General features: G+C 44.4%; 1 protein-coding gene and 1 long non-coding RNA gene across 2 annotated transcripts in view; both read left to right on the forward strand.

Moving 5' to 3' along the window:
• Positions 1–352, forward strand: part of LOC125938564 (uncharacterized) — a 70,391-nt gene extending 70,039 nt beyond the window's left edge. The window contains exon 3 of the long non-coding RNA XR_007462735.1: positions 163–352. This is a non-coding gene — a long non-coding RNA (uncharacterized LOC125938564). The remainder of the gene's footprint in view (positions 1–162) is intronic.
• Positions 353–5,987: 5,635 nt separating this feature from the next.
• PAQR8 (progestin and adipoQ receptor family member 8) overlaps positions 5,988–8,074 on the forward strand; it is a 40,815-nt gene continuing 38,728 nt past the window's right edge. The window contains exon 1 of the mRNA XM_049653803.1: positions 5,988–6,100. The gene's annotated coding sequence lies outside the window, so the exon portion shown is untranslated. The remainder of the gene's footprint in view (positions 6,101–8,074) is intronic.

Below are 8,074 nucleotides of genomic sequence, written 5' to 3' on the forward strand. Positions count from 1 at the left end.
CATTAAATTTCTATGATCCAATTATAAATTGTATTTTCTAAATTTAAGTCTTATTTAGAATAAATGTTAAAATTTACACTTATATACATTAAATGTTGTTGGAATGTAGGAATTTATATTGTTTGCATAACTAGTCTGTCATTTTATCATTCATCCTTATAGTTTCCCATCTGAAGCTCTTCAGTGAGGCACAGGTTACCTCACAGTGGGAGATCAAATGCAAGGCCACACAACTTCACACGTGCCCAGGTTTGCAGAGGGCCCAGGAGCAATTGCTGGATCTTGCCTCCCTTGTCTACATGTGTTAATTGGTTTGCTCCCTGAATTGTTAATTGTTATCATTAAGAAATAAAATGGGGAAAATTTTTATTTTTATTATTTACTTATTTATAAGTAAATAAATAAATTATTTATTTATTTATTATTTATTAATTGTTATCATTAAGAAATAAAATAGGGGAAAAAAGGAATGAACCACTCCAGACGAAATCAAATTAATGAACCCCTACCATTCCACCATTAGTAAGATACCATAAACACACAATACAATAAAACCATTACCATTGTTCTTATTTCTATTTTTAATTTGATTCAACCACAGCTCATTAGAATCTTGTGTGTGAAATTAGTATCATGGTTGCTTCCCCACTTGGCCAGCTGGCAGGGGGTGTGAATAGAAAAGCTAAGGGTGGATGTCTGTCTGATGATGGAATGTTAAGGAATGTATAGATTTGACTTCAGGATTAAAAATATAGATATTCAGGGCGCCTGGGTGGTTCAGTCGGCTAAGCATCTGACTTTAGCACGGGTCATGATCTCACAATCCGTGAGTTTGAGCCCCACATGGGCTCTCTGCTGTCAGTGTGGAGCCTGCTTTGGATCCTCTGTCCCTCTCTCTCTCTGCCCCTCACCCCTTCTCTCAAAAATAAATAAACATTAAAAAATAGATAGATATTCAAGTTTCTCCAAATTACTCCTATGAAGTCTGCTGGAATAAGTATATCTTCTCTTCAAGTAGAACGTCCTATAAGCAGCCATTTCTTTTTTACCCACATTTATCAAGCCCTCATTATGTGATAAGCACAATGTTGAGTGCTTAATGTGTGCTTCATTTAATCCTAGCAATAAATATATAAACTGGTTACAATTATTATTCCCATTTTACAGATACGAACCCTGAAGTACACTACCAAAGGCTCTAGATGATGGTAAAGGGGTTCAGACTCAAGATGGTCTGACTTTCAAGCACACACTTTTTTTTTATTATTATTAAAGTATAATTGATATATAACACTATGTTAGTTTCAGGTGTTCAACATAATGATTTAATATTTGTATAGACTGCAAAATAGTCACCACAATAAGCCTATTTTCCTGTCACCATATAAAGTTACATAATATGCAAAACAATATTATTAACTATAGTCACCATGCTGTACATTACATCCCCATGACTTACTTATTTTATGATTGGAAGTCTGTACCTCTTGACCACTTTCTCCCATTTCACCCACCTCCCAACCCTCTTCCCCTTTGGCAACCACCAATCTGTTCTCTGCACCTATGAGTTTTTGTTCTTTTGTTTTGTTTTTTAGATTCTACATATATATGAAATCATATGCCATTTGTCTTTCTCTGCCAGACTTACCTCACTTAGCGTAATACCCTGAAGATCCATCCATGTTGTCACAAATGGGAAGATTTCATTCTATTCTATGGCTGAGTAGTATTCTATTGTATATATACACTACATCTTCTCTATCCATTCATCCATTGATGGACACTTTTATTGTTTCCATATCTTGGCTATTGTGAATAATGCTCCGATGAACATAAAAGTGTGTATATCTTTTCTAATTAGTGTTTTCATTTTCTTTGGAGAAATACCCAGAAGTGGAATTGCTGGACTATAGGGTAGTTCCTTTGAGGAATCTCCATACTGTTTTTCATATTGGCTGTACCAATTTACATTTCCACTAACAGTGCATGAGTGTTTCCTTTTCTCTACATCCTTACCAACACTTCTTACTTCTTGTCTTTTTGTATTCTGACAGATGTGACATGATATCTCATTGTGATTTTTATTTGCATTTCCCTGATGATTAGTGACACTGAGAATATTTTCATGTGCCTATTGGCCATCTACATGTCTTCTTTGGAAAAATACCTATTCAGATCTTCTCATTTTAAAGGCCTATTTTTAAGTTGGATTATCTGGGTTTGTGATGTTGTCATTGGGTTGTATGAGTTCTTTATGTAGTTTGGATATTAACCCCTTATTGGATATATCATTTGCAAATATCTTCTCCGTTCAGTAGGCTGCTTTTTTTATTTTATTAGTGGTTTCTGCTGCTTGGCAGAAATTTTCAGTTTGATGTAGTCCCATTGGTTCATTTTTGGCTTTTGTTGCTTTGAAGTCAAATCCAAAAAACGTCACCAAAAGCCATGTCAAGGAGCTTCCCATGTATGTTTTTTCTTAGTAGTTGTATGGTTTCTGGTCTTATAGTCAAGTATTTAATCCATTTTGAGTTAATTTTTGTGTATGGTGTAGGATAGTGGTCCACAGTGCAAAGTGCTTTTCCTTTTCACTGCCAAGATAGTGGAAAAATGCCCTCAGTTTTCTCATAAGATGTTTCCTGTATGAGTTTTCATGAGTAGGCCTTTTAGGATAGACCACTACAAACCAGTATAGATGTTCCAGCAAATGGTTTAACTATATCATGCTTCCATTTCTCCATGTCACAGTAAGGCTAACAGTTCTTACCCCCTTCCTACTTCTCATAAAATGTATGAAGTTTAGGGATATTATGCCATCACATGCACTTTGAGCTTCTTGGAAAAACAATGCTATATAAACACACCATGAAAGTAATAGAAAAACAGTGTCAGTGTGGTATGTATACAACATAAAATGGACCAAATTATTTTGTTAGAGTTTGGGACAAAAATAGCTCCTTAGTCTTGCATATCTATTTTTTAATTACGCTGTATATTGGCTGTGTCTGTGGTTTTCAAGGGCAATCTGAAAGGGAAATGTGTCTGATAGAATGTTGATTGGGTTAGCGGTTTAGCATTCTCATTTTAGAGGAAATTCTGCAATATCCCAGATCTTGCCTGTTTCCAGCTTTTGGAAAAACCCCAAATCAAAATTTTGTTGCCAGATGAAAGTGTTACATGGAGGGAGGTTGGCTGTGAATTTCTATATATTAAAGGCCATCCTTACTATCCCTTATGAAAGATCCAGGAGCCTTTTATTAATTCAAAAATAGGAAGGTCACTTTAGGACTCTTTTTTCCAGAGTTACCAAAATATCACTGCACTGCCCAAACTGAAATGGGCCATCACCTCAGAGTAAAAAGTGGAAGAAGCTAGTGTGAGATCCAAGTAGTTTTAAAAGGCATGAAGGATGTGAATGTACTTAAGACGACTGAATGATACATTTGAAAAGTGGTTATGTGGCAAATTTTATATTATGCTTAATTTACCACAATTAAAACTTTTTTCAAAAGATTAAGGTGGTAACGTTTATGTTACATGTATTTTACCACACTTAAAAGCTCCATTTATAAACAGAACCCTCTGCCCACAGATAAAAATGCCTGACACCCATTGTACTTAATGCTGCACTTTCGTGCTCTCCCCTAGACGAAGGTTCCTAGGAAAGGAACATTTACCATTTTCTCACCATGACACTGAGAAAGCCTTAAAGGACTTGTTGATCTTCTTTTAAGACAAGAGAACCCTTCTCCACTCTCCAGGTGAAGGGAGAAGAAAAGCTGCAAGAATAATCAACATGCATTTCGCAGACTCATCAGCCCTCACTGACAGCTCCCTTCAGTTGGATTGAGCCTGGGGTTGGGCCTTCGTATTTGCTGACCTGTAATTTTGTTTCTAGAGTGGCAGAGAGAGGGAAAAAAGGGGACTTTTTATTTCTTCTCATCAACTCTGCTGTACATTTATGATCTCTGGCCAAAAAAGAAACGCCTGTTGATATTGAAGGCTTGTGTTTTTGTAAATTCAGGAGAATTCCCTGACATCTTTGGGGTGAAGCAGAGATGGTGAGGCAAATCTACCAAAGGCCGACTGTGATATTTCCATCAGGATCTATATGTGCTGGACCTGTGATTCTGTGGGAAGAGCAGTGGCCCTGAAGACCAGGCCCCTTACTCTTTCCTAGTCCTGACTCTGCTTCAAACCTGGCCATTTAACTGCTGAGTCTATTTCTTTTTTTTTTTTTTTTTTTTAACGTTTATTTATTTTTGAGACAGAGAGAGACAGAGCATGAGCGGGGGAGGGTCAGAGAGAGAGGGAGACACAGAATCGGAAGCAGGCTCCAGGCTCTGAGCTGTCAGCACAGAGCCCGACGCGGGGCTCGAACTCACGGACCATGAGATCATGACCTGAGCCGAAGTCGGACGCTCAACCGACCAAGCCACCCAGGCGCCCCTAATTGCTGAGTCTAAATGTCTTCATGTATGAAATTCAAATAACCCCTGTTGGAAAACCTACTGTCTTTGCTTCATGATATTTTGCTGAAGATAAAGACAATAATGTATTTTAAAATGTTTTGAAAAGTGAAAACATTGCACAAATGTGAGGTGTTTGTTTAAACATGTCACTGAAGCAGGGTGGTAAAATGGCAAAGTGCCAGGTATCAACAAACCAGAGTTAGGCCTGATTGTTTCAGAAAAATAATGATATGGGGTGCCTGAGTGGCTTAGTGGGGCTCTTGATTTTGGCTCAGATCATGATCTCTGGGTCATGAGATGGAGCCCCCCATACCACTCAGTGCAGAGTGTGGAGCCTGTTTGGGATTCTCTCTCTCCTTCTCCCCATCTTGTGTTCTTTCTCTCAAAATATAGAAACTTAAAAAAAAAAAAAAAAAAAGAATGACATGAATCAAATGAACCTCCTCCAGTAGCATTGGTTCAGGCCATCTTCTCAGGGTTTTTCTTTCTTCCAGATCATGGACACTGCTTTTTAATAGCAAAGCCAATTTGATTTGTTAATTTGTTAATTGTTACTCCTACATCTTTTCTTTTTTTCTTTTCTTCCCTTTTTTTTTTTTTTTTTTTTTTTTTTTTGAGAGAGAGAGAGAGAGAGCGCACCAGCAGGGGAGAGGGGCAGAGGGAGAGAGAGAGAAAGAGAGAGGGAGAGAGAATCCCAAGCAGGCTCCACATTATCCTGGAGCCCTCTGCAGGGCTCCATTCTGAGACCCTGGGATCATGACCTGAGCCAAAATCAAGAGTCTGATACTCAACTGACTGAGCCACCCAGGAGCCCCAGTGCTCCCACATCTTAAGGGTATCTTTGCCATGGTAAAATAGCAACGTTGTGGGTGAGGAGAGCAAGTCTCTTCTGCCCTGCCCCCTTGTATATGTGGATCATTGATACCGTGGTCTGGCTAGTGAGCTATGGATTGAGGATGTGGGGGTATAGAAATGGTTCCTAGCTTGTCAGCATAAGAAGTTTGTGTGGTGCATAATCACGGGAGAGTACTTCACGATTGTTATCTCAGGGGTGTGAAAATGTGTGTCTACAAGGGCCCTCCCTGGTGTGTTATAACATGACTTCATAGGCAGAATGACCCTGAATGTGCAGATGCGGGTGGCTGAGAGGCCAGAATCTGAATCCGTCTTGAGACTAAAGAAGTTTGTTGTTGTTGCCTTCCCCCTTCTCCCAAAACACCCCCCAAAACCAAAAACCAGAAAACCCTCGGAAATGGCCTCCTGGAGTGGGTTCTTGAAACGGATGGGGCAGCGGTTAACGTGTTTCTTTCTCAAGCCCTCGGGTGTGTCTAGCTGAAAGGGGGCTGCGCAGGTCTGACCCCGGGGTGGAAGGAAGAGGTGTCAGTCAACTTCTCGGTGAGGCTGCACCCGGGCCGCGGTGGGCGCGCGGGTCTGCGCATCCCGCCCCCGGCCGGGAAGGGGCGGAGCCGGGCGGTGCCCGCCCCCAGCGGTCCCCTCCCCCGGGCCGCTCCCCTGTGCCGTGCCCGCCGCAGTCACCGCCGCCTGCGGGAAGCTGGTAGCCGGGAACCCGAGCCGGAGTGCGGGCCGGGCTGGGCTGGGCTCGCGCGCGGGCTCAGTCGCCGCTCCTGCCGGTGAGTCGCAGGCGCCGAGCCGGGGGGAGGGGGGGGATCTGGACCGCGACGTTGGGGAGTCCCCGGGACGCGAGCGCGGGGGGTGGGGGGGGAAGGGATGTCAGGACCGCGACGTTGGGGAGCCCCACACCCCGAGCCCCGAGGGGCTTCCAGAATCGAGAGGTTGACGACGCCGAGCTCTGGGGCCGGGGCTCAGCGCCCCGGTGTTGGGGAGTCTCAGAGCTTGAGCCCTGAGGGTGAGGTGGCAGGTCAGGACCCAGACGCTGGGGACTCCCGGAGCCCGAGGCTGGAGGACCGAGGGGTCAGGACCACGACGTTGGGGAGCTTCGGTGCCGGAACGAGGGTGTCCTGTCGGCATTCTCGGGGCGCCCTCCGCAGGGCGGAGGGGAACTGAAGCCGGAGGGGAGTGCGGAGGGGAGGAAGCCCGAGGCGGGCGGGGCGGGAGGGGAGCCCCGGAAAGGGTCGGGGGGTGGGGAGGCGCGTGGTTTCTCGGGGGAAAGATGGAGGGGCTTCTCCGAGAGGGGGCGCCGGGAGCAGAATTGTGGCGGGAGCCGGGGTTACGTTGTGGAGCACAGGGGGTCGGAGAGATGGAACGCCGCGGCAGAGGATCGGGGTGGCTGGAGGTGAGGGGGTGAGGGGGCAGGGAGGGACTCACGGAACGTCTCCGCCTAGGGGACACACTCTCTCGGTGGAACGGGGTCATGGAAACCTCCAGAGGGCATTCCCTCCGGGGAGCAAAACCAGTGCACCCCAGATGGGGGGCGGGAGGGACGAGGGAGAGGCATATCGATGACCTGGTGCGAGGACCTGCAGCCAGCCAAGGCACCGCAGCTTCCAGTGCATCTCTGGGCCCTGGAACACAGACCGACCGGGGGGAGATCCGCGGGCCCGGAAGGAATCTTTGCTGCATCTCCTGTTTCTAAGTTGTGTTAGAAGTGATTTTGCCCAGGGACCCATTGAGAACAGTCTGGGCTTAAAAGAGTAGTTAAGGAGTGAGATTTCAAATGTACACGTAAGTTCTGTCTGTGTGTGCTTTTAGGCACATAATAAAGGTGTATTTAATTTCTAGATCCACTTGTGTTACTTGCTCCCCACTTTCCTATACTCTGAGAGAAGCTGTTTATGAGTAAAAACTGGAGGAAAATCAGCAACGGGGCCGGAGTGGGGAGGGGGGGACACGTGCACGCGCGCGCGCGCACACACAGGGACACACGGCCCACGAATGCACTGCATTCCACGGCCGAGTAAACACGAGAAGTGTACAGTTTTGGATTGTTTCTGTTGGTGAGGACTTCCTTTACTAACGGCAGTAGGAAGATACCTGCATGGAAGGTGGACCGTCCTTGACTGCCCTCTTACGCTGTTCACAGCCTATATTCACCTCTGAGCTGCTACACCCTTCACCGGGTCATCTGGCTGGGCACTAGGCTGTTTAGGACCTCAGTGGGTGGGTATCCAAATGTGTGTCTAGAGATAAACAAATGACCAGTACATTTTTTTCCCCTGTTGTTTATTTTGGGTATCCAACTTCCTTCAATTAGTTAAATAATGTTGTGTATTAACATATCCCTGTGGTTAATTTTGTATGGTAATTAGTTTAATTATTCAGTATAACAGCTAATTCAAGATGAGCCAGGGCCCCAGGAATCCTATTGAGTGGATTTCTCCATTGGAAGTTTTCTGGGCTTTGAGGAGCAGGGGAAGAGAGATGACCCCACTCCTTTTCCTCTCTGCGTAGATATAGATCCATTTTCTGACACACACTGAGATTTAAGCTTCCTGGGAAGACCAAGGGCTATTTTGGCAGCTAGCTGACGTTGGGCCTCTTTTTTTTTCTTCATGAAAAGGAAATCTCTTCAATAATTGTGCAAGTTAACGGAAAAGCAATTTATTCATTTTGCAAGTATCGTTTCAGGACAAACTTTTCTTTCTTTCTTTCTTTCTTTCTTTCTTTCTTTCTTTCTTTCTTTCTTT

Source organism: Panthera uncia (genome assembly GCF_023721935.1).
Source record: "Panthera uncia isolate 11264 chromosome B2 unlocalized genomic scaffold, Puncia_PCG_1.0 HiC_scaffold_24, whole genome shotgun sequence".
NCBI lineage: Eukaryota > Metazoa > Chordata > Mammalia > Carnivora > Felidae > Panthera > Panthera uncia.